Source organism: Dermacentor albipictus, chromosome 3 (assembly GCF_038994185.2).
Source record: "Dermacentor albipictus isolate Rhodes 1998 colony chromosome 3, USDA_Dalb.pri_finalv2, whole genome shotgun sequence".
In the NCBI taxonomy this organism is placed as follows: Eukaryota; Metazoa; Arthropoda; class Arachnida; order Ixodida; family Ixodidae; genus Dermacentor; species Dermacentor albipictus.
This window is the reverse complement of record NC_091823.1, coordinates 57,455,448-57,480,858: the sequence shown is the minus strand read 5'-3', so window position 1 is coordinate 57,480,858 and position 25,411 is coordinate 57,455,448. Positions and strand designations below refer to the sequence as shown.

At 44.7% G+C, this 25,411-nt stretch overlaps 1 long non-coding RNA gene across 3 annotated transcripts in view; it reads right to left on the bottom strand.

The window, feature by feature from the left end:
• Nucleotides 1-25,411, bottom strand: part of LOC135898686 (uncharacterized) — a 261,099-nt gene that overhangs the window by 115,276 nt on the left and 120,412 nt on the right. Inside the window, exon 6 of one of the 3 annotated variants that reach the window (XR_010563393.2) lies at nt 7,252-7,287. The exons of the other annotated variants lie outside the window; for them this stretch is intronic. This is a non-coding gene — a long non-coding RNA (uncharacterized lncRNA). The remainder of the gene's footprint in view (nt 1-7,251; nt 7,288-25,411) is intronic. 3 annotated transcript variants of the gene reach the window in all.

Here is a 25,411-nt window from a genome sequence, read left to right as displayed (position 1 = left end):
ATGCGTTCTGATACCATTTATACCGGGCGTAATAAAAGCTGTCTAATAAATAAATATATGGTTTCGTAGAGAGAGAGAGCAAGGACAGGAAAGGCAGGGAGGTCAACCAGACAAGCACCTGGTTTGCTACCCATGGTTTCGTAGCTGTCCTTCATATGTCAAGGACATGCGAATGCTCGATTGATTGAAGAACGAAATAAGCGGCGAACCAAGAATAAAGAGCAGAAGTGAGTCTTGCCTTACCTCTATGTTTATGTTCTTGACATGCGTCTATTCCTGTTGCTAAATATATTTCTTCCCATTGCCGAATCACGGAGAGTTAAATTTACCAAAGAGATGCCACTAGAAAACGCAGTGACTACAGGAAGGCGCAGACACAAACACAGAGACAGCATTACAAGTCACTGGCTACTGACTACATATCGAATCAAGCTCTCCGTTTTATTTCTGTTGATTCATATTTTTCTGTAAAGCGTCCTTGGCAATACTGAACCTGCCTGTACTAGAAAACACGTCAGGCAAAAAAAGAGAAAGATACCTTCTGACACGCAGCAAAGTACACAGTGAGCCCTTCATGGCTCTGCCCCAAATTTACTGCAACAGCAGCAAGTCCTCGCCGACACTGACTTATTTGCGATTCCCACAACGTCGCGTTCATCCGATACTCTGTCTGCTGTGTGGCGTCAGCAGTTCACCGACAGATGGCGCAATGTGAAACTCTGCGCGGCGCCGAAGCGCGCACTAATCGAAAGCTCAGAAGATGCCTGGTTGGGCAGGAGTTATTCCGCCCGGCTTCTGACTGCACGTTTCCATGCAGGCATGCGTTCAATTCCCTGTTGTTGCTGTCACCTTTAACATGTACAACGCACCCACGAAGGGGGGGGGGATCGGGCCATGTTTGCAATGGTAACTTTGCATAAGGCTTTGCTTCCCGTTAACTTAGTGGTCGGTACTGCGTATACTTTACTAATAACAATTACAAATTCCAAACAAGCAAAGTTGAAGACTGATGCGATCAGTTGCTGACGAAGTGACTAGATAATTGAAGAAATGCGATCTAATGGTAATAATGAGGAAAAGGTGCCTAACATGACAGTCTCCCTGTAGTAATGACGTACTCGTGAACAATCTGACACATTTCCTTTCGTGCTCGGCCAAGGGTACTTGCGCCAAAAGATAAAACAATAAGCACGGAAAAACTAAGGCCCATGCGCCCTAAGTAGGTCTTTCTTTTAAGATTACACCGGATGTCTCAGCGAACACTTCAAAAATTAAAAAAAAAACTTTCCGGTGGCAGATGGGAAAATTCTAGTCCATGAGCTGGTCTACCCGAAGAGGCGGACATTACTTGCTCAACAAATTGAATACGCGCAATCAACTTATTAACAATTGACTAAGTTTTTAATCAATTACCTTGTGGCACATATTGCAATTCACAATTTCTAGCCGAGGAGTTCACAAAGCGGATCTACCTGAAACGAATTCTCAGGATGACACAAGTTTCAATATATTAATTCTCGAACTTTGAAGACAAATACATTGGCGTTCCTGTTACTTTTGTGCTTTACTGCACAAAACGATGTTTCGCTAAGAAAGCAGTGCGCTTTTACCGGAAGTTTGATGGCACATATCTCGATCGTAGTGGTGTCATCCACGCAATTCATATCAAGTGGATATGCCTTGCAGGCTCATCCGTCTGTAAGTATCTTGGTTCCGGTTTGTGGAAGAGCTATCAATAGAACAGGCTCAAAATAAAGTCTGTTCATTAATACTAAAAAAGAAGCGTATGAAAGAGGCAAGCCGACGTGCAGGAAAGCCAGGAAGAGTGATTTGCAATAGCAGTGTGGACACTGTGCCGTTGAGGCGTGCGGTGGCCAAGTACCACAGGCATAGGTCTTTTAACAAATGTCAAGGGCTGGTGGCGCTAGGCAAGTCAAAGGTGGCTGTTGTGAAACATCCGTGAACGATGACCCCGGTTTCAATCGATATACAGGGCCAATGCCGCCGCTCTCTGGATCCAGGCTTTCTGTTATATTCTCATTCCAGCTTCGAAAAGTATCCCAGGCCCACTTCTACAACATCCGTTACCTCACTAGTCACTCAATTACCCGCCGTGGTGGCTTAATGGCTATGGTCACGGTATCAAATCCTGGCCACGGCGGCCGCATTTCGATGGAGGCAAAATGCAAGAAAGACCCGTCTACTTAGATTCAGGTGCACGTTAAAGAACTCCAGGTGGTCCAAATTTCCGGAGTCTCCCAATACGGGGTGTCTCAAAATCAGATCATGGTTTTGGCACGTAAAACTTCATTATTTTTCTAGTCAATCAAACAGGGGCCGTTTACTAAACGTTAATTACCACAATTTCAGCGTCATATGAACACCTGCAAACTCCGTGGCTCCGAGACGCGTTCATAAACTTTATATTATCGGTACCATAAATTTAGAACATGTGTACATGATACGCATAGAAATGAGCGCAGGTCTCTTCAATTACAGTGATATATAAAAATTGTGTCCTTTGCAGTACCTTTTTTAACACCGCGAGGGCATTAAGACAAAAATGACGGCGTCCACAGGAAAATAACAATTCGCTATAAACTAATAACTGCAAATAAAAACTGTAAATATTAATAGTTGACTTATTCATCAGCTAAAACAGAGGGGTTTTGTTACCACTCACACTGCGTAGTTTGCCAAATGTAGACTGGGAAGGTTTGCTGTGCCTGCCCACGTAGAAAAAAAACTGCTTTAGAAGACGCCCACTGAGGGATCCAAAATAAACAAAATAGTTTTTATTTGCTTTTTTATGAGCTAATGTAACGGCAGCGGCATTATATAGGTGATTAGGATTCTCTCTACGAAATTCTTCTATGCGGTAACCCGTTTGGTTTATTAGAGAAACTCCCCTCCTTAGCCAACTTCCATCAGTTGTTGCAGAGGGCAGAACAGAGGCAACCAGGGTGTTACGTGTATAGACCAGAGCTAACCTGCTTTAAGCGTTACATGAACTCCAGGTTTCAACTTCTTCCTGATAGCCCAAATAAATCAACAATAATAGCATCGAATAGTTACGATAGTATCAAACACACCTCTCTGCCTTCCATTCCTTACCTCTGTCTTTGTCTCTAAGCGTTACCTCTAGTAATTTTAATTTCAACTAATATTGCCTTTCGTTCACCTTCTCAAGCTTATTTACTGTCTTATAAGTTTCAGCGCCATAAGCTAGTGATGGTAGAATGACATAATTCTGCACTTCTCTTTTCTAGGATAACGGTTATCTGTCGGTCATGACTTCGTAGTGCCTGTCACATACGCCTCAACGCAAGAGAATTTTTTGTTACACCGAAGCTGCGTATGACTAGGATTTCATGCATTTTACAGCTAAGCTGTATATGGCTAGGGTTTCATGCATTTTTGTTCTCCGTGAAAAAACACTGTCATCATCAACGCCTCATACACCCGTAAGCAAGCAGAAACTGTAATGACTCATAGCCCCCTAAAGGAGAGGCTACAAACACTCAGCAAAGGGAAGCGAACAGTGCTTAATTTTTTTTCTAATCCCGTATACAATATACCGAACAGCATGTCGAAAACTGTCATCATCAATGGCTCATACCCCCATGAGCAATGGCCCACACCCTCGTAAGCAACAAAAATGCAATGACTCATAGTCTCGTAAGCTTCATTGCTATTCGCTTTGCGTGAACTAGCTGCGATGACACTACCTCGGTTGTCGTTGTCGCTGATTTCAATGCGGATGTGTTGGTACTGAAAAGGGAGTGGTTTACGCGTTCCGTGTTGCAGACATATCCCTTGCGATGCCACACCGTTCCGGCCCAACCGACCACACAGCGCCGTACGTGCATCGGTTTGACATTATCAAAGAATGTGATTGCAGTTGCAAGTGAAATAATTACCACCCATCAAGACAATCAATAAGTGCGTGTACTTTTCGTCCCAATGACCACCCATCAAGGCAATAAATGAGTTCGTACCTTTGTTCAAAATTATGTGTCACCTCCGTGTCGTGGGCTAAACAGCTTCGCTGGTCAACCACCTTCATAAGAATGGCTCATGATCTTTTGTGTTGAAACTCACTTCCAATAATGCGAGTCTTCTTTGGTTACGTGGCCGGCACAAATGTGATCTCGCCCATCTTCATCAGAATTATCTTTGACCATGAAACCTTAATTTCTTGCCAGGCTACTAAATAAAATAAAATTTGAAATTATGCGTGCCAAAATCACAATCTGATCATGAAGCGAATCGTAGTGGGGGACTCCGGATTAATTTGACCACCTGAAGTGGCTTACGTGCACAGAGACCTATAAGTACACGTGCATTTTGCATTTTGTCTCCCTTGAAGTACAGCCGCCACGGCCGGGATCAAAACTACGACCTCGTGCTTAGCAGCGCAGCGCACCGCCATAGTTACTAAGCGACAGCGGCGGGTAATGACTACGCAACAAAACTTGAGTGTCGGTGATTCTATTCAATCATTTTTTGCAGGTCATCTTCAATGCTTCTCAAGAGGGCAGGGCAATCTGCAAGCCGTCGGATGCGCAGATATTCCCCGTCAACTGCCACGCCTAATATTTTTCTAATGATTGGAATTACTAAATATCAGAAGACAATTAGTTTTATGTTCTTACTTGGCAAGACGCCAGCATTCTATCTCATTTAAGGTTTTGCCAACAGTCCACATGCACTTATTCATCGATCGCCGTGATACGGCGAAATATTCTGTGGATCTAGACCGCGTTCTGGAGCTTCGATAAGCAACAACTATGTTGATATTGAACAAGCCTTCCTCCATGCCTTCCTCATCAAATCAATCCCTCATATTAAATCCCCCGTTTCACTTTGTTGAGCAAACCCCACCAACGTTTTCCTACCCAGTAGAAACCAGGCGGCTAAAGCGTGCGCAAGTAATTAAGTATTGCTGATAGATTTCACATTTGTAATTTGATTCTTAAACTAACGTCTTTGTTCTCACCGCGAAAAAGCTTAGTGAGTGATACTTCCGGAATTATGCTAGAACAGTCACGAGCGCGTATTGCGAAATTGTTGTGCATTTGCCGACGACGTTGTTCATGTAAAGGATATGCCCTGACTTACTTAATAGGTATGGCTGAGAAAGCAAAAAAAAGCAAAATTAATATTTCACGTCTTTGCGTCGCTATAGCTCATGGTAATTTGTCGCATGTTTTGCTATATCCCATGTATAGTTGGCGGAACTGGCCTAGGAAAATGTAATTTTTTTGTAAGCTGCTTTTTTATTCAACTTGCCCTTTTTATAAGGTGCGGTAAAACATCTGAGCCGTAAGCTGTGTGTCAAAGAACCGCGAAGTTCTAAGACCCAACAGTAATGTTTGCTTTTGGCCATACGTTCTTCAGAAACTAAACTTCATGCACACAATGCATGGCGCCGTTTGTGTTGTTCTCTTTCCACTCTTGGTCAATCCTGGCAACCGATCATATCTTGTTACCTGCCAGACTCACGCATGCATTATTTACTTCGCCTCAATATTTTTTCTTAAACGTCAAATTCCTCAACGTCCCTATATATCTCCTCAGTATAAGGCGTCACATGACTTTCTAATGCATGCGGCACTTTCGGCACTCTGCGGTGCCTCCAAACTCTAACACCAAAAGCTGCAACATCACGAGCACCGCCCTTCCTGGTTGATAGATTCGGTCGTCCTGATGGATGAGCCTACATTTTTGTCGCTGGACTAAGGTGTATCGCAAAGCTCGAACAGACTGGTTTTGCTGCCGTCCAAAGAAAAAGATTTGTGGACTACAAGGGCGGAATTTAAACTAAGGAATCAGGCTCCAGAGATCTCAAAAGTGACTGAAGATAAGGAATTTGCTGGCGATCTTTGAATATTCTTGGAACTTCCAGTAGCTATAACCTCTTTTCGAGAGGTTGGAAAATAAGGTATGCGTGGGTATCTGACATGCATGGATTAGTGAATAAATTTCGTTCACAACACACATTTCGGAGCATCGTGATTCATGCTTGAACGCGCAAGGAAATGTTTTGCATGACTTTGGGATCCTGCAGAGAACACTTGAGTAGCCAATGGTCATTGTTCGGACGCTTAGTTCTTAATAAAATTCGGGCGGAACTATCCAAGAACTATCCGATGACTATCCACGTGCGCGAATAGCCGAAACGCGTCATGTATGAGGCATATGCTGCAGCCGTGCTCTCTCGTGCTTTCCTCTGGACACGCTGTGCTTTCTGGCTGCGTAGCCGTTACGTCCGTGCATAGCTAGTGGCTCGCACACAGCGACTCAAGTTGGCGTCGAAGTTGATTGAAGAGCTGCCCATACGGACGCAAATGGGCCACGCCTTTAGGCAGCACTACCTTCGCGATCGGCGCACATAATTAGACTGCACTGTCTCCCGGATATTTTTGGTGAGATATGTGGATGGCTAGATAGCTCGAAAGAAAACTGGTCTTACTGTGCCGAGAGGGCTATTCGCATTTCAGAAAATCCCAAATTGAATTCATGAAATTAAAGAAATATTGCATGCTCACAAACAATAGGAGCGCTAATATTTAGGCCATTCTTTAATATAATTTGTCTAATGCCCACTACCGTGTGCGAAGCTTTGGCCTAGAGAGTTCTTGTACAGCTCATGCGAGTGACAATCTAATTGCGTGCTATGTCTCTAGAATATACAGGGTAAGTATCATCACTTGAAACTTGGAGATTTCTGCGAATGGTTCTCTGAATACTACACACAGACCCGATCCTGCGTTGAGCGTCGGCGTCGGCGTCACTCGTAGGGTGCCTACTGCTAGACAATGACATCTTTCGCTTGTGAAATTCTTGGTTAAAGCCAGGTTTTCTGACAAAATTTGTTACGAGGATCCCCGCAGGAGATTTGTTGAAATGCAGTAGTTCAGTATTAACACGGCGGTATTCTGTGCAGGCAGCGCTACCAACTCTACGAAAATCTTCCTAGGTTTAAGGATTCTGGCCTTGTTTTGGACAAAGGGGAAGTTTGTCCGAATCAAGAAAAACTTCACGAGAGGACATTCAATTGAGTTGAATTTATTGCAATATTCAATGACCGCATGCCTGGACTAAAATTGAAAATATTTGACTTGATAGATGTTAGGCCCCCTTTACAATGCATACAGGAGTATCAACCAAAAGATATACCTTCTAACATTACAAACATTATGTGAGCGCAAAATAACATTAAACACAAAACAGAATAAGTTTCCTTACCAAAATTCGTACGCCAACTATTGCTTCATACAGTCTCTGTTGGAAAGAAAATACAGGAAATACAGAGAATTTAAGGGATACATAAATAAAAAGCATATAATGAAATGCATATTAGCTTTCAAGAAAGCACACGTACACAGGAAAAAAAGAACAGCATCATGAACGCTTCACAAATGTTTAGCGTAGTGTGTTTTTACTGATAGTTCTAATAATGATAGTCCTAAATAATTCAGAAGTACAGGTCAGTGTATTGAAGCACTTTTTCGCCTGATTTCGTTTGACATTGAAACAGTGGTTATAGTGGAACATTGAAATACTGGAACGTTGAAATAGTGCAACCGCTGACGTCACGGCCGTGTTTTCATTTCAGTCACCACAGATTACTACTTCCTTAGCTTGCCAAGTATGTATGAACTGCAGGGGAGTGAATTGATGTCGCCGTGTTAACAACAGAGTGTGGATGCCCTGGCTTCTTTAGGCAAGTACTGCTATCGCAATTTTTCCATTAGTTCCTCTATCTGTGTTGTCGTTGCCCGTGCACACTGATTGAAATATTTATCTGTAACAAGTGAAAGAAACGAATGCTGCAATTCCTTAAAGGGGATCTTGGGAAATTTGGGCGTAAGTGGACGCATATATTCAGCGCCGAGCACGAAAATGTGGTCGGGGCAGTAAACAGCCGACTATGCATGCTTATGCTTAAATTTACGGGGAACTACCTAAAGACAGAGCAGCGACAGTGTCAGTGATCATAGCCTTGGACGAGTTGTGCTTTGTAGTAAAGATAAAAAGTGGCCGCATATCTAGTGCTTCGCTGCAAATGACATGCAAGTGCGGGAGTGTAATAATGCTACCTTCCGTGCAAACAAATAATAGTTCACACTTTTTTACATAGATTTCGTGAAGTGTGACACTGTTTTTATACTGTTGCATTGTGTCAAGGTGGTTCGACGCCTATCTTTCTTACAATTAGAATAAGGTTCCATGTAAATTTCGGTACTTTGTTCCATGTGCGAAACAAAGCATCAAACCAGCTGAGGTATTCTGTGAATACGGCTTCAAGCAGGACGCTGTGTTATACCATAACAACTTGCACTGCAAAATCATTTCAGCTTGAGCACAGCGACTTCATTATTTGATTATCTTTAAACACGCTTAGAAACAAATTTACACTTAAATTTAAAATTCGCTAGTCATTTGCATAACACAGAAAAAACATTATCTTTACAGCAATCATACTGACAACTTAGCAATCTAAGTTTGCAATATCTGCGCAAATTTAGGGAAATATTTCACCCGAGTTATGCTAAAACTGCCTTGGAAAGTTTCTTCAGTTTCTTCTTCGTGGTTAGCTGGATGGCCTCTGTTTGTTGTGCCTTAGGCTTGGTGTGTTTTACTTCCAGAAGTTGTCACCAGGCGATAGGCGAAACGAAAAGATGCACTAGGTGGGAAAAGGTTCAGGAAAAGGTTCAGCGATCTCTTCGAGGTGCTTGGATATTTCAACCTCTTCTAGACCTCCTGTGGTGGCGGACGGGCTGTTATGATCGACCTGTCAAGTGTGAGAGACATGCATGTATACGTTCCCATGACAACATGATTTGCCTCGTCCCAGAAAAGGCTGTTGCGATAAGCCTGGACATCGACCTGTCAAGTCTGAGAATCGTTCAAGCGGGCGTCCTCACGTCGATATAATTGCCCTCTTCTCCGAAACAGCGTCACCCCTTTTATTCCCCGAGCTGAGGCAAAGGAAGGACGAAGAGAAGAAAACCAGAAGAGTAGGAGGTCGTCGACGGGAGAACCTGACGAAAGCACTAATACTTCCACAGGCTCCCCCCAAAAGACAACGATGACCACAGGACAGCAAGGGGTTATTTGGCCATCATAGCCCCCGTGTTAATCAGAACCGCTCGAGACTCGGTTAAGAGTTACAACCATGTACCAATGAAGTGAATATATTTTTGTCTACTTTTTATCATAATCACGATGCCGGGCTTCGCCGTCGTTTCCTGTTTCTTGCAGTGAAGACACACCTCACCCTGTCCAGATCGTATCAGCAGTAACGACACGCGAACTCCTAACAAAAGCCCGCCGATACACGTTCGTTTTTTTTATTCTAAGTAGCGGGGTGTGAGCTCAATGTACGGCAAAAAATATCACCATAATGACCATGATCATCATCATATATTTTATGTCCACTGCAGGAGGAAGGCCTCTAACTGATATTTCCAATTACGCCTGTCCGGCTCCAAGAAATGCAAACTAGCACCCGCAAGTTTCCTAATTTCGCCGCCCACCTAGTCTTCGGTTGTCCTCAACTCCGCTTCGCTTTTCTTGGTACCCATTCTATTACCCTAATGTTCCAACGGTTATCGAGTCTGCGCATTACATGACCTGTCCAGCGCCATTTCTTTCTCTTAATGCCTATTAGAATATCGTCTATGCCCGTTTGCTCTCTGATCCAAATTGCTCTCTTTCTGTCTCTTAAAGTTATGCCTAGCATTCTTCGTTCCATCGCTCTTTGCGCGGTGCTTAACTTGTTCTCGAGCTTCTTTGTCAGCCACCAAGTCTCTGCGCCCTAGGTCAGCACCGGTAAAATGCACTCATTGTACACTTTCCTTTTCGATGATAATGGTAAGCTCCCATTCAGGAGCTCACGATGTCAGCCGTACGCGATCCAACCCATTCTTATCCTTCTGTGAATTTCCTTCTCATGATCAGGGATCCCTCTGAGCAATTGGCCTAAGTAAACGTACTCCTTCACAGACTCTAGAGGCTGACTGACGATTTCTAGCTCTTGTTCCCTTGCCCGGCTATTCATTATTATCTTTGTCTTCTGCATAATAATCTTCAACCCCACTCATGCACTTTTTCTCTTAAGCTCCTCAATCATTTGTTGTAACCCGTCTCCAGTGTTTCTAAGCCTTGACAGTTTATTAGCTTGAATACTTCTACCAAGCGCGCAGTGAATAGCATTGGAGAGATTGTGTCTCCTTATCTGATCCCTTTTTCATAGGTATCTTTATCCGCCCCTTCGGTCGGACTGCACCGACGCGAAGCGTCTCTTCTTTGTCGGATCTGGCTGGCAGTGGCCTTCACGAAGGCTTACTCCGCACTAATTGGGGTGGGCTGATAGTCCTGCATGTGGTGTTTGTGGATGCGAGGGGAACATTGACCGCTTATTGTTCCACTGTCCTCAATTTCAAGCAAAAAGACAATTTTTATCCGACACATTGAGGAAATTAGACGATCGTCTTTTGAGTGAACACACAGTACAAGAGCACCGTCCGCACCGGTCATCGGCTCAGGTGGCAGTGAAGACAATTGTGTGCTTACTCAGAACGTCTGGTTTGCACAAGCGGCTTTGACTCAAGTACTATCCGTGCAAGTCTCTATACATTCTCTTTCTCTCTTCCTTTTCTCCCTTCCCCAGCGTAAGGCAGCTAGCCAGACACTTGACTGGTTAACATTCATGCCTTCCTTATATCCCCCCCCCTCTCTCTCTTTCTACTTGTAGAGAATTAAGGTAGCTGTGGAATCTCTGTAGATATTTTCCATGATGAACGCATGTCGAGACAACTCCATTCCACAGGGAGTTAATACAAGGATATGCTTGAGCGTCGCTTGAAAGAAATTAGTTCGGAGTTCTACACAGAGGGCTCCGAAGTAAAGTTTCGTCCAGTTTAACAGCCCTTGCCAACCGCCTATGAACACGGGACGAGAGTAACACGGTATTGCCTACACTTCGTCGTACTTTTAATAGAAATGTGAGACTGCACTAGTTCACCGGAAAATTAATCTCATGCAGTGCTGAGGACGTTTGTCCCCCGCATACTTCCATGTAACCGAAGATTTCACCCAAAAATTCACAGAGCACAGAAACAAGCGTTCTGCCAAGAAGACACTTCGTCGTCTTCTCTGGATTGCTCGATTGATTTCCAGCATGGGGAAGTACACGGACAAATGCAAGAGGACGAAGATTAGCAAGCGTCGCCCACAACTATGGCCTTACTCTCCTGAACGATGGTAGCCCCACCTTTCTTCGCGGCGTGACATACGGCAGCTGCCTCGACCTTGCTTTCGTCTCCAACTCTCTCGCCAGATGTGTGAAGTGGTTTCCAGACATTGAGACACATGGGAGTGACCACATTCCCACCTATCTGAACATCAAAGGCTTGTCGTCTAGATCAGGCTTACGGAATACCATTCGGACAATTCAATGGGCCAACTTCAAATCTGAGATGGAAGATGCCTGCCGCGAGGGCCTACCATCAGGGTTAGAGCAAACGATTAAAATGACGATGCAAAACGCCACTCGCATGATGACGACCTCTTCCACGCGGAATGACTTCGACATAGAATTAGAGCGCCTTCGAGCGCTTCGTCGCCGGGCGGAACGTCGATATCGGCGTACAAAATCAATTCATGACCTTAGGGCAGCCAGGAGGATGCAAAAGAAGATTCAGCGTCGTATGGATAGATTAGCGTCGGAACGTTGGGCAACGTTTTGCCAGAAACTCGACCCCCGCAAGCCACTGTCTCACATATGGAAAACGGTGCAAGGTCTGCGTTGCCTTCCGGAACGGCGTTTCCCATTCAAGGCGCTAGCGCTTTTCCAAGGGTGGCAAGACATCGATGTCGCAGAAGACTTTTGTGCGCGGATGGCAGACCAAGCTACTCGTCCAGATCCTCCAGCCCGAGCTGACGTCCCCAATTCACATGATGGCCTCATGGACCTTCCTTTTACAATGGAGGAGCTCGAAGCGGCTCTAGCTCTCTGCAGGCGCTCATCATCTCCGGGTCCGGATGGTATATCATACCGGGCCTTGTGCTATCTCGGAGAGTCCGCACGGATAGAGTTGTTGAGCCTTTACAACTCCTCATGGCAGGAGGGAAATGTTCCTGACGAATGGAAAGTAAGCCGCCTGGTGCCACTCTTAAAGCAGGGCAAATCCCCATTAGAACTCACCTCTTACCGCCCAATAGCGCTGGCCAGCTGTGTAGGAAAGATAATGGAACGGATGATCCTTGGCCGCCTGGAATGGTACCTTGAATACTACAAGATTTATCCGATTTCCATGGCTGGTTTCCGACGTGACCGCTCTTCTATAGACAATGTAGTTGATCTCGTTTCCTATGTCCAGCACGAAAAGTCTCGTAAGCGTTTATCTGCAGCTTTATTCCTAGATGTGAAAGGGGCATACGATAACGTATTACATGAGGCCATTCTCGACGCCCTTGCGACGGTTGGCCTAGGTGGTCGAGTTTTTTTGTGGATTGCAAGCTACCTATCTGCAGGATCATTCTTTGTGTTAACTGACGATGGCCCAACTACGCGACGCTATACCAGCAGGGGCGTTCCTCAAGGCGGTGCTCTCAGCCCGACGCTATTCAACCTCGCTCTTGTTGGACTTGCTGAGTACTTGCCAACTACCATCAAAATTTCAATATACGCTGACGACATCTGTGTCTGGACTTCGGCAGTCACACGTCCTCAGATACGTGCGCGACTTCAAAGAGCGGCCACTTTGACAGCGAACTACTTGTGTAAACAGGGACTCAGCATATCACCAGAAAAATGCGCACTAGTAGCATTTACTCGCAAACCGATGACGCCTTATATCATCTCAATCAATGGGCGGACTATTTCCTATGTCCGAACCCACAGATTCCTTGGCGTAATAATTGACCGAGACCTCTGTTGGAGCCCGCACGTGGCCTACATGAAACGGCGCCTGACAGCAACTTCCCAGTTGTTTCAATACTTGGCAGGAAAGACGTGGGGGATGTCAGTAGACGCAATGCTTAAACTCTACAGAGCTCTCTTTCTCGGTTTTCTAAGATATAGTCTACCTGTACTGACCAACACCTGCAAGACAAATATTCGTGTTCTGCAGGCAGCACAAGCTCAAGCACTCAGAGTCTGCCTTGGTTTGCCCAGATGCACCTCAACAGAGGCAACTATTGCGATTGCTCGGGACCATCCAATGGGAACTCACATTACGGTGGAAGCCCTGAGAACGCACATCAGACATTTTGCACGTGCCACCTATCACCACCTTGCAGCACTACCTTCGGACAGGCACCAATCATCATTCGCTAAAACTATCATCAAATACAACGACAAACTGCCATCGGGCTTCACCGCTGCATCTAAACCATCGATACCCCCTTGGTGTCTTATCAGCCCTACAGTCCATCTCAGTGTACCAGGAATCGGAAAAAAGTCTGAACTGTCGTCGCCTGTGTTCAAACAACTGTCTCTGCTTCTTCTGCACGAGAGGTACGCGGACAGGGAACACATTTATACCGATGGTTCCACAAACATCCAGTGTTCGTCCGGTGCTGTGGTTGTCCCAGCAAAAGCTATTACCATCAGCTTTAGGACTGACCACCCAACAACATCGACATCTGCTGAACTAGCTTCTCTTCGCGCTGCACTTCGTGTCGTCAATCGGGAGCCACCTCGGCAATGGTCAATCTTCAGCGATTCAAAGGCAGCCCTACAATCTGTACTATCAGCTCTGCATCGCGGGCCATTCGAACAGCTCGTATTCGATATTAGATGCCTCCTCCATACATCACAGGAGAAAGGACACCATGTGACGTTTCAGTGGCTGCCAAGTCACTGCGGCGTCACTGGAAATGAAGATGCCGATAATGCCGCTCAGGCAGCTCTTGAAGACGCACAAGAAGAGGCCATACCGCTTTCACGATCCGACGCAGCTAGCAGACTTCGAGTGCTTGCACATGAGATCACGCTATCTCTATGGTGCACACCAAACAGCCAGACCAGCCAGACCACCCAGAGCAACCGTCAATACCACCTGCCCTCTTTGATGCATCTCTATATGCCAACTGGACTGCGTCGAAGAGAGGCGACCCTGCTTTATCGCTTATGGCTGGGGGTGGCTTTCACCAAATCTTACTCCTTCCGCATTGGAATGGCCGACAACGATCTCTGTAATGCCTGTCTTTGCGAGGAGACGCTGGAACATGTTCTGTGCGACTGTCCTGACTATAACGTTCAGCGACAGTCCCTGGCATCTGTTCTAGCGCGCCTTGACAGTAGACCATTGTCGCTCGACACGATTTTCACATGCCGCCGACAGAAGATATCGCAGGTGAAGGCGACAAAAGGACTACTTCGGTGTTTGAAAGAGACGGGATTGGACAAGCGGCTGTGAGAGTGACGTCGCGTACCATGCCAGAATGATGGACTCCAACGGACGATGTGTGTGTGCTGTGATATGTGCTCTCTCTCCCTCTCCCCCTTCCCCATCTTTAATCTCCCCCACCCCTCTCCCATGTGTAGGGTAGCAAACCGGATAAGCCATACTGGTTAACCTCCCTACCTTTCCTTCTCCACTTTTTCCTTCCTTCCTTCCTTCCATGTAACCGAAGTCCCTTTTATTTACATTCCGAGTTATTCTAGTAACTCCAACTTCCATTACTTAACAGATCCGCTGCGATGTAAGAATTAGTTCCGATTTTCCGCCAGCTTGGCAATCATGTAGTCGCTATACTGTTTAGAGAGCGCATGACCAATGACCAATTACGAATACTTATTAAGCAGGAAGAACTTCGCCCAGCCCTTGGACGTGGATCAAGCATATTCCAAATCGCATTCACCTACATTATTATAATCTAGGCGCCCGATGACCTGACAAATCACAAGGGTCAAGCGTTTCCTGTATTCGCAAGGTATAGATAAGTTACGATAGCTATCACTTGCACAACTATCTACGATTTTAGCGCGACAAAGAGTAACATATATTGAGCCCACCCTACACGCAAGCTGATTCAAAATAATAGTCCCGAAATTAATATAGTGGCTAATGCAAATAATGCCGCGTAACACTTATACATTACTGACGGGTGTACAATGAGTGCTGAGGTTTTACGCGCCAAAACCACGATTTCATTATGAGGCCCGCCGCAGTAGAGGAATCCGGATAATTCTAACCACCTGGGGATCTCCTCGTACTCAGCAGCGCAACACCATAGCCCTTAATCCACAACGGCGGGCGACGGCCCCATAGCTTCATCCTTGGCAATCCATGACGCCCGTGTCGGTACAGACACTAGCCATGTCTGGCTTCGTGGCTTCATTAATGGAACCGTCGGCATAAATATTAGGCATAACCTTATTTGTTGTATACATACGTGAATATAAAGTGTTAACTAGGTTTGTCTAGTGCCTTCTATGGAATGCGATACCTATAGTACTGTAAAACACTCTCCCTCTGCGTTCATATACAGCATCGCCCGTTTTATGTTAGTAGTAAGCGTAGTGTTTATAGCTTCACAGATACAAAAAAGTATCAGCTTTAATATCTCAAGGTATGTGTTGAGATCTTCTGCTTGATGATATTTCACAAACTAAGTCCTTCAAAAATACTGGAATTTTTACAGTGCGATAGCAGTGACCGACTGCTACCAGCAAACATCGATGAAAGCGTTAAAAGACGTCGCGCAAGAAAGACGCGAGACAGTTCGCACGCGCTGTGCCAACAATGTCATCCTGTTAATGGATTTCTTTATCTTCAAAGCATTGTTTTATCATTTATTTACTATGTATTTACATTGTCTCGTAATCATTGTTCTTTTCGGCGATTTTATCATCGCCTTGCGCCGAATATCTTGCACTATAGCAATCCGCGTTCCATGAGAAAAATGACAGGCAGAAGAGTGCCCTAAGGAAGCTGATATCGACAGAAGGCGAACTGAAATAATATAAAACCTGGAGACACACTAGTCAACAAAAGCTCTGAAAAAAAAGGAGAAAGAACGAAAGGAGGAACCGTAGCAATAATCGCTTCTTTGGGGAACGCCGCAGTCCATGCGGCCTGTCGACAGCCGGCATCACCTGCCACTACGGTCGGTATATCATGGAAATAGGAACCGGTCAGCACTACAGCCTTCCCACAGCTGTCGCCGCAACTTCGCTTCGCAGAAGAGTAGTATCTACTCGCTGCGACCCAGTTACAATGTTCCCTTTTGGCTTTATTTGCAAGGTGTGGAATCCAACCCATTCCTGAACTTTGTGTGCTCTCTGCTGAGCCTGTTTACCGCCTTGCATGCTTCGGGCGTCGGGAAGTCATTTCGTGGGGCAAGCTTCGAAGGGAGAGGCTTTGTTCTTTCTTTTTTCACGAGTGCTGTCGTCTCAGCCACGCAAGCGATGGCAGCAAGAAACCCAAACGAATTAAAATATAACGAGGAATTTAGTGAGAAAGCAATAACGACTTCGAAAGAAGAAGAAAACATTAAGCTTTTTTCAACGCTTAGCTTTTCTTACATTAAGGAGTAAATTTCTGTGCTGATAGGTAAGGTAAAACTGTGTATTTTGAATCCTACGTTTTTATGTACCTTCCCCTTCGGCTTTCTCTGAAGCTTTTTCGGTCATCCGCCGTGGGACTTAGGTGGATATGGCGTTGCGATGAGCTCGATTTACTGGGTACCATGCCGGCCGTAGTGGCCGCCAAGCGAGTCCAAGTGGCCAAATTTACTCCGAAGCCCTGCACTACAGCATTTCTCATGGCTTTGCGTTGCTTTGAGAGGTTAAACCACCTGAATTAAATAGGATTCAACTAGTTGCCTGCCCACTGCCATATAACCAACACCGACCAGGCAGACCATGCTGCTAGGCTATTTAAGTTGTTTGGTTTACATGCCGAAACCACTACATGATTACGAGGCACGACATAGTGATGCACTTCGGAATAATTTGGACCAACTGTCATTCCTTGCAATGAGCTTAAATAAAAAAAAAAACACGAACGTTTCTTCTTTTTTTTGCCGGGGGGGGGGGGGATTTCGTTCTCATCAATAGGCGGCGGCCGCTGCGACTGGCAAAAGGGGCTTTAAGTCGTCTTTAATTTCATAGAAATTTTTTAAGGTTCCGTGACTTCAACACAGCTGATTCATATCATGCGTTTTCTAAAGAACTTTGCATTTGCTTTTAGAAATGAGCAACCAATAATTTGATTCATGCAATCCGAAGGACACGAGACGCAGAAAACGAACTGCCACTTTTGAGGGTGGATAGCGTAATAGCCTTGAAAACAGGTTAAAAACACCTGAACATCAGTAATTTCACTACGGCAAGTAACGTTTTTTAACAAAGGCATACGTTTCGACCTGAGGGACCGCGAGATAATTAGCTTCTTGAGACCCATGTGGAAGGTCCTGGGCTTTCCCCGATTTCATTTAAGGCATAAGCCGACTTCATGTAATCTCAACGACCATAGTCGATTTTGAAAATAGAGAATCCAGGGACTCCACGTTCATCTCACATTCTATTTTTCAGTGGCCTAGTCTTTTCGAAGCACACAAAAAAAGTGAAATAGGGTGAGTGTATTCTTTACGTTAAGCATTTCGTTCCTAGATTCGCGGAATTCTGAGGGATAAGAAATGAGTCTCTTGAACTTACGTGGTCCACATCTGCGTTATTTTTTGTATTCATGCTTCTTGTCTTGATAAGCATGTACAAACCCTAATATTTAGCTGGGATGTCTGAGCGTTTCCTCCCTCGGCAGATAAAAAGTGTAACAACTTCGTAACTTGGAGCATCTTCTGCGCATAAAGCATAGGATCCTCCAGCAATGTACTTTTAATTTATTCACAACGCACAACTCTAGACAAAATAAAATAACACAAAATAATATAAAGAGAACATCAAATATGTATTGCAGCTGTTTGTAAAACTGGAAATTTCGCTAATGTAATGCGCATTCGCCAGACTGCAAAAGGAGGACGAATATCGTGACGATATCTTGGTGATGAAATTTCTCGATGAATATCTCAAGGTTATGTGCGATTTTCAAGACAAGGAATGGGGTTGGATAAAGATAGGACTGCCTTTAAATTTGCCCGACAAAGAAGTGCCTCAAATCCTCTAATAAAAAGTCGCAGTTTCGCCCGCATGGCGAAGCACCGATTGCGACAGCAAATTATCAGACATCTACACGAATTAAGAATAGCAGTTTTATCGCCAGAATAAACTCATAAATATTTGCTTACTAATTAAATTAGGAACCATGGTGTCACGAGCGCACAAATGCGAAAACATCCCAGTCGATGACCGCGGACGCTGGCTGTCAGTACGGTGGTGTGAGGAAGAGCGGCAGCAGCAGCGAGAGAATCGCCCTTAGTGCTGCCCCTCGCTCCAACGCAAACTGAGCGGCGAGAACAGAGCGCCAGCCAAGTTATCAGCTCTCGGTGCGCCTAGACTCTGTAACCACCACGGATCGTTTTGAATATGGGGCACCCGCGACGGCGTTCCGCTGTGCCGCACGCAGTCGCCGCCAGAGTAGACCACCCCTCATCCCCTCCTGAGAAAATTCTGAGGGGTCCTCCAGATGACCATGGACACCTGATCTCCAATATCGCCAAGAGCTGATTTTAGATGGTGGCACGAGCGATTGCAACGCCAATACCTTTGTAATTGCCGGCGCAGGCTATATATGCAGAACACTTTTTCCTGTTAATAAATTCAACGGTATCATATTCCAACATCGTCACTTAAGAGAATGCAGGAATACATGTGTACAGGAAAACAAATGAAAACACAGCGCTTTGTATAGCCAAACTAGCTGTCCAGAGAAGGCGAGGCTGGCGTGCGCTGGAGGAACAATGAAAGCAATAACAGAGCGGTGGGAAAGCATACGTAGCACATCGTTGGTCGATAGCCCAAGTTTGCGCGACTAGCGCTGCGACAATGTTTCGTGCTCCCTATCAATTCCTTTAACAGTGCGCTTTTTGCATAATACATCTGTGCAACCTTACACAAAAAATGCTGTGTATATTGTCTTGAGAAGACATCCGGCATCGGACCAAGACTAAGACTGGCCAGTCATATAAATACGACATGAGTAAATTATATTTTCAATGAAATATTTATTGGCGCTTTTTGTACATGTGATAGAAACGCAAAGGCCACCACGCTGGTTTGAATGAGAAGGAGGCGAAGGCGAAGCAGCACTAAAGATAGCAACGACATGATGATGAGACTACGCTGGCCCCTTTGTCAGTGTCGTGTAAAGTAATAATAATAATATTTGGGGTTTTACGTGCCAAAACCACTTTCTGATTATGAGGCACGCCGTAGTGGAGGACTCCGGAAATTTTGACCACCTGGGGTTCTTTAACGTGCACCTAAATCTAAGCACACGGGTGTTTTCGCATTTCGCCCCCATCGAAATGCGGCCGCCGTGGCCGGGATTCGATCCCGCGACCTCGTGCTCAGCAGCCGAACACCATAGCCACTGAGCAACCACGGCGGGTTCGTGTAAAGTAGCATACAGTTGCTATGACTTTGAACTACTAATGTACGTGTTGCCTTATTCTAGCTGAATAAAGCAGCTACACGTGTGCTTCGTTGCACGATACATTTAATGGCACTGTCTTCAAGTAAACAGCTGAATTTAATGCTTGAATATTCTATCTTTGCGTACATTGCTGGCATCCACGCCATTTGTGACTTAATTGAAAACTTGTCTCAATGACGGGTCTGACGATCTTGAGGAAATCTCCATGCAGAGTGTCGTCGATGTTTTTCTTTCTGTTCTTTTTCTTCGTTTATTTTTTTAACCTGACAACAACTTTAGCTTGCAATATGCAGGAATTCTAGGCGCATTTTATAATGTAGTGGTCACTGTTTGAGCAATACCCTTCGCCGAATACACATATGGCCCGAGCTTTGGTGCTTATAGTTTATGACTCTCTGGAACTGTGTTCAATCGGAGCCACTTGAGCTAACTTGATCAGAATGTCGACTTACCTGTGTCCGAAAAATTTTAGCTTCAAGAGAGTCCCGCCGCAGAAAGGGAGCAGAGAAGAAGGAGCTTGCTTTTTCCCATTGCGGTTTTTCTGCCTTACCAGGTCTTTTCTCACGGCAATAGTGGTTTTTTTAGATTGGAGATGGGTATAGTACTGACACAGCTAAACATAATCTTTTCATAAACGTTCCTTTAAGCATTTATTTGAGTTTTTGTCCTTCAATAACTGCTGTGTATGGGCTTCACATGGACAGAGCAAATGAAAATAAGAAAGTGAGCGGGAATGAAAGAAAAAGAAAGAGACGGTAAGGAAAAAAGGCGTAGGTGTGAAAAGGAGTGTTCTAGAAATCATATAGATTTGATTTGTCCTGAACGTTACACATGAAAGTTGACTGTCTTAGTCGTGCGCTCGTTGTTCCACAAATATCTGAATGACATACGCAAAATGGCCACATACGATGTTGGAATTCAATAATTCTTATGCTTGAGTCAATATGTAAGGTATATGAACTGCATTGAATAAAAGTGAAAGTGGACGAGGGGATGACAAGGCAAAAATACCTGCAGCCAGATCATCGAGTCATGGTGCTTCGTCAAGTGTCATTTGGTCAAGAGCTGCAGTTCAGTGTTTTGCAGTTTAGTTTTGTTACCTTTGAAGTGCTCTGGAAATAAAAATATCCCAGTTTTTATGCGTCACGGTTTTATGTATCTCTGTCTTTTTATTAGAAACAATATGCGGAAGTGAAAGCGGTTCCCACGAAGGGGGCGCGGTGCGTCGATGCATGAAGCGCTATAGTGAGGGAATTGAGACCATCCATTGCGTCTGAAGACGCACTTTGGCAAGCAGCGAAAGTATACAGACCAATTCAGCACTATCGTTGATTTTCAAGGCATCTAAAAGCGAACCAAATGTGAAAACGAAAAGAATGTAACAAAGAGAAACAGGGCAAAACCAATAACCCGTGTGCGAAAACGCTTGAAAAAGGGAGCTTGGGACGATATCACGATAGACCCTAGGGAAATGAGAGTGGTTGAAAGACATTTTGTTCGCTCTCAAATTTCTGCACTTTAAGTGAGACTAATGGACGGTTGCTCTCGCACTAGCTGTTTTGGCAGTCTGTAGTAATCCATGCCATGGCGAGTTGAAAACATATCTAGCTGTTCGTTCCTGCTATTTTTGGTAGCGGACACTCCACGAAACTACTGTGTAGTGGAAGCGAAGTGTGCGTGAACTAGGCATTAAAGGCGCACTTTGGAGCCCAAGGAGGAAAAAAGACAAATGGCCTTGCAACTAAGTAGTATCAATATGAAGAAGTACAGTGTCGGAGAACTTGAAACAAGTTGTAGTTTTTTCTGTCACTTTCTTCTAAATTGCGCTTAATGCTACAAAGTGGTGAGCCTGTGTTACGTGCAGCTATTAAAATCCTAGCTTTGCCCGGCTGCTTTGGACGTCCTTGCAAGTACGCGGAAGAGGCCGAGGCACGTGATGCGAGAAACAATACAAGGCAGCATGGAAACAATTCATCTGAAAACTTTTTGTGCGCGAACAAACAGGGACGAAGAATAGGAGCACCACAACGACGAGCGCTTTCTAACCTACCAATAACATTACGTACCAATACTAACTACCTTTATAACCTCCAACACCATTACGTTCAGTAAAAAAAGGTCACCGCGAAGACGTCGCTATGCTTTCGCATTCATCCACGAGGCGATACCTAAGAGCCCTTGACTTTTGATAGATCTCCCACATCAAAAAATGGCCAGGCTTAGCTTGGTTAAGCCAAGAAGGCGTTGCATATTGCGCGAGTTGGGGCCCAGCTTTTCCTCCGACTGTCGTGACGTCACGTCACGTGGTTGCGCTAAAGGTCAATGGTGGCTGCCCGGCCGCGCCCAAGGGCTGAACTGAGTGATTGCAATATGCAACGCATAAAGATAGAAGCAACTTAATAAGAAACATAGCAAACTTAAAAGAGAATAGACCCACATATGAGACGCGCAGCAATGAATATGAGACGCGCAGCAATGAACAATGGCTCATACCCTCAATGGTATGGCTCATACCCTCAATGGTGGCTGCGCGGCCGCGCCCAAGGGCTGAACTGAGTGATTGCAATATGCAACGCATAAAAATAGAAGCAACCTAATAAGAAACATAGCAAACTTAAAAGAGAATAGACCCACATATGAGACGCGCAGCAATGAATATGAGACGCGCAGCAATGAACAATGGCTCATACCCTCAATGGTATGGCTCATACCCTCAATGGTGGCTGCGCGGCCGCGCCCAAGGGCTGAACTGAGTGATTGCAATATGCTACACATAAAATACCCACATAAGTATAGCAGAGAAGTGGCTACGTCAGGTGGCTTGATTGGTAACTGTAGAAGCGCCAAAGTACACGGAATAATTATCCACTACAGGCAGCGTTTTCTCTACTTCCTGTTTAAATAAAAAGATGTTCAGTCATAAATATTTTCACCGAGGTTGGTTATATTCATTAATTTTCGCTTTTACTTCCTGTTTGGCTGTTGCCTCGGCTCTCTCCTTCAGAAGATCGCTTCATTTCTCAACTCCTTGCGACTCTTGTTTCCAGTCGCCAATTTTGCGCGAGAAGTGCCGCAATAATAATTGCTGATGGGTTTAAGGGTTATTGCAGGGTTTGATGACGGACACTGTTTCGCATTATTTTATTTTCCTTCTTACGTAAGCCATATCGCGGCTATATGGTTCCGCGGATCTTTCAGCGTCGCGGCGAATCATTACTCAAGGAAAGCGCAGGAAGCACAGGAAGCGCAGGAAGCACTCAAGGAAGCACAGCGATGTTGTATCGCGATCTTCAAATGATGTCTTTGCCTCAGCCGTATGACTTGCATTTTTTTTCTGTACTTAATGCTTGCGTCAACAGAACCGCTTTGTTTCACTTCGCACATATACGGTTATGCTCTGCTTCTTTGTTTCTTCTTTTTGTTGTGATGGCGATTTGCCCTGATCTGTATATATATATTTTTCATGTATTCTATATCAACTGCTGTTTGTCAATGATATATGTACTTCTCCCCCCCCCCCCCCACTGTAATGCCAAACTGGCGCTGTGGGTACTGTGATAAATAAATAAATAAATAAATAAATAATGAAGCAAAAGGAGAAGTTAAACGCAAGTGGCTGTTTTTACCGGCCGCAACCTATTTCACGAGCATACAGAGCAGTTGACTACGAACTGAATCGCTTTTCTTGTCCCTGGATCAGTGTAAACGAAGGAGGTTGAATTAACGAAGCAACAGCCATGGGCGTGGCCGTTGCAATAGATGCTGACGACTGAACGCACCTCGAGTTAATCGCGCGGGTACAGAATGCATGAGAAAATTGGCCTTCACACCCTAGGAGATGCCGATAACTACTGCTATCCAAAAGGAGTGAAAAAGGCCGCGAAATGTTTGCCACCGAATAGCTGTCGAGTCTCAAGATTGATTTGGTGGCGCTTTAGGAATGTGCGTGAGGAGTGCAGGCGTGCTCGGGGGGAGGGGGGGGGGGGAGGCGCACGTGCGTGTAGTCATTAGTTGCGTTCTATTTCTCAAATGTAATCACCGCAGCATGGAGCTATAGTTCTAGTTGCAAAAAAAGAAGGTGTAAATATAGTTTGTATATTAAAATAGGTTGATATCTTTACTCATTTTGTTCTGTACAAGCGTGCCGAACCATTTAAACAACATTTCTAACTGTGTTATCAATGTATATCCCCTTATTTTGATATCTCTACCTCGCACTCTCCATTGTGTTAGTTATACCGGCTAGGCTGATAAATCTGAAACAATCCTGTGAACTCAGCAGGCTGCGTGTGGCTGTCTAATTTTGGAGACACAGTAAGAGCTCTGCCTTCACTTTGTTCCACCGCAGTTAGGCTTTCGATAGCAAACGTATAACCGATGAGTTCTAGCAGGCCACAGGTATTCCGCTCTAAATATTGTGCGCTTGGAGAAGCGGGCTTTCTTTAGGTGATCTCTTGATAATAGAGCACTTTTCGTAAGACGCATCTCTCTCTCCCCTTTAAGAGTTCTCTACGCCAAATATATGTAGGCAAGTCTTACTGCCCTTCAAATCCTTCCTCAAGGTCAGAAAACATATTTCTTTAACATTGAGTGTTCAGAGAACCTACTACTTTACAGCATAGATAACATTTCTGAAATGATCCTATATAGTGCAAGACAGCTAAAAAATAGACACACTGAAAACGGAAGACGAGTTGGTTCGTGCTACATGGAATTCTAAAAAGAAGAAATAAAGCTCGAGCTACAAAACTCTTAGAAGACTACCGCTTCGCGTCGCTGCATTCCCACTTGCCGTGCTACGCTTCGCCTAGCACAGAACTCTCCTTCGGGAGCTTGTTTACCCGCAGCGATGGTTAGTACAGTGTTCAGTACCGAGGTTGGAACCAAGATCTACCAAGCGCAACCGTCACGCGGCACCGATCGCAAGAAAGCAACGTTCAACTGTTGCAGCTCCAGCTTCTGTTGCTCCAGGCATCTATCTTCATAATAATCTCTATTGATGTTTGCATTTATGGTCTGATTGCATATTGTAGCGCTATGTTTGGACTGTATACGGCATGTCAATCCAGTATACAGGATATATATACACCAGGGTGGGAGGCATTTCAGAGCAAATTGATGACTAAACAAAGAGGAACAATATTTCAGACGAGAATAGCACGTTTGTTCTACTTTTTTTACATTGTTTCTTCTAGTGCTTGCTTACTATAGGACTGTTCCATAAAATAATCTTCAGTCTGAATTATTGACTGATTTCAACTTCCACAACGACAGCATGGTCGGATTAAATGGCGCATGTTTATGTTTTAGCGCGATTTAAGCATTGTGTGGCTGTTCGATAGCCCCCCTCTCCCTGACACTGGCAATACACAGCACCGTTGCCGGCTTAAATCGGAAACTAGGATACAACATTTAGGTTGACGTGGTCATAGCGGGAGAGAAAGGATAAGCGCTTCCAAACGTTTTCTTGCCTAAACATCATTAGCACTCATGCACATTTGCACCCACGCACATGTTACATACGCAGTGAATGAGAGAGAGAGAGAGAGAGAGAGAGAGCGAAAGAACACGCGCGTTCGCAATTAGGTGATCGCAGAAATATGTGTTCATACTGTCCCCATTTGGTTCTCATAGGCGACATGGAAATTTTGACTAAATACATTTGTTAGTTAATTGATTCCGGTATGTGTTTAGTTGAAGTCTGCGCTGGTGAGTTCCAGCACTGGATATGTATAATTTCAAGTTTAGGGAAACCAACTACAACTTTTTTTTCAACAGTCAATATTGTTTGGCATGTCTACATTTATTGAATGCGTGTTCACATATTCCAAGAG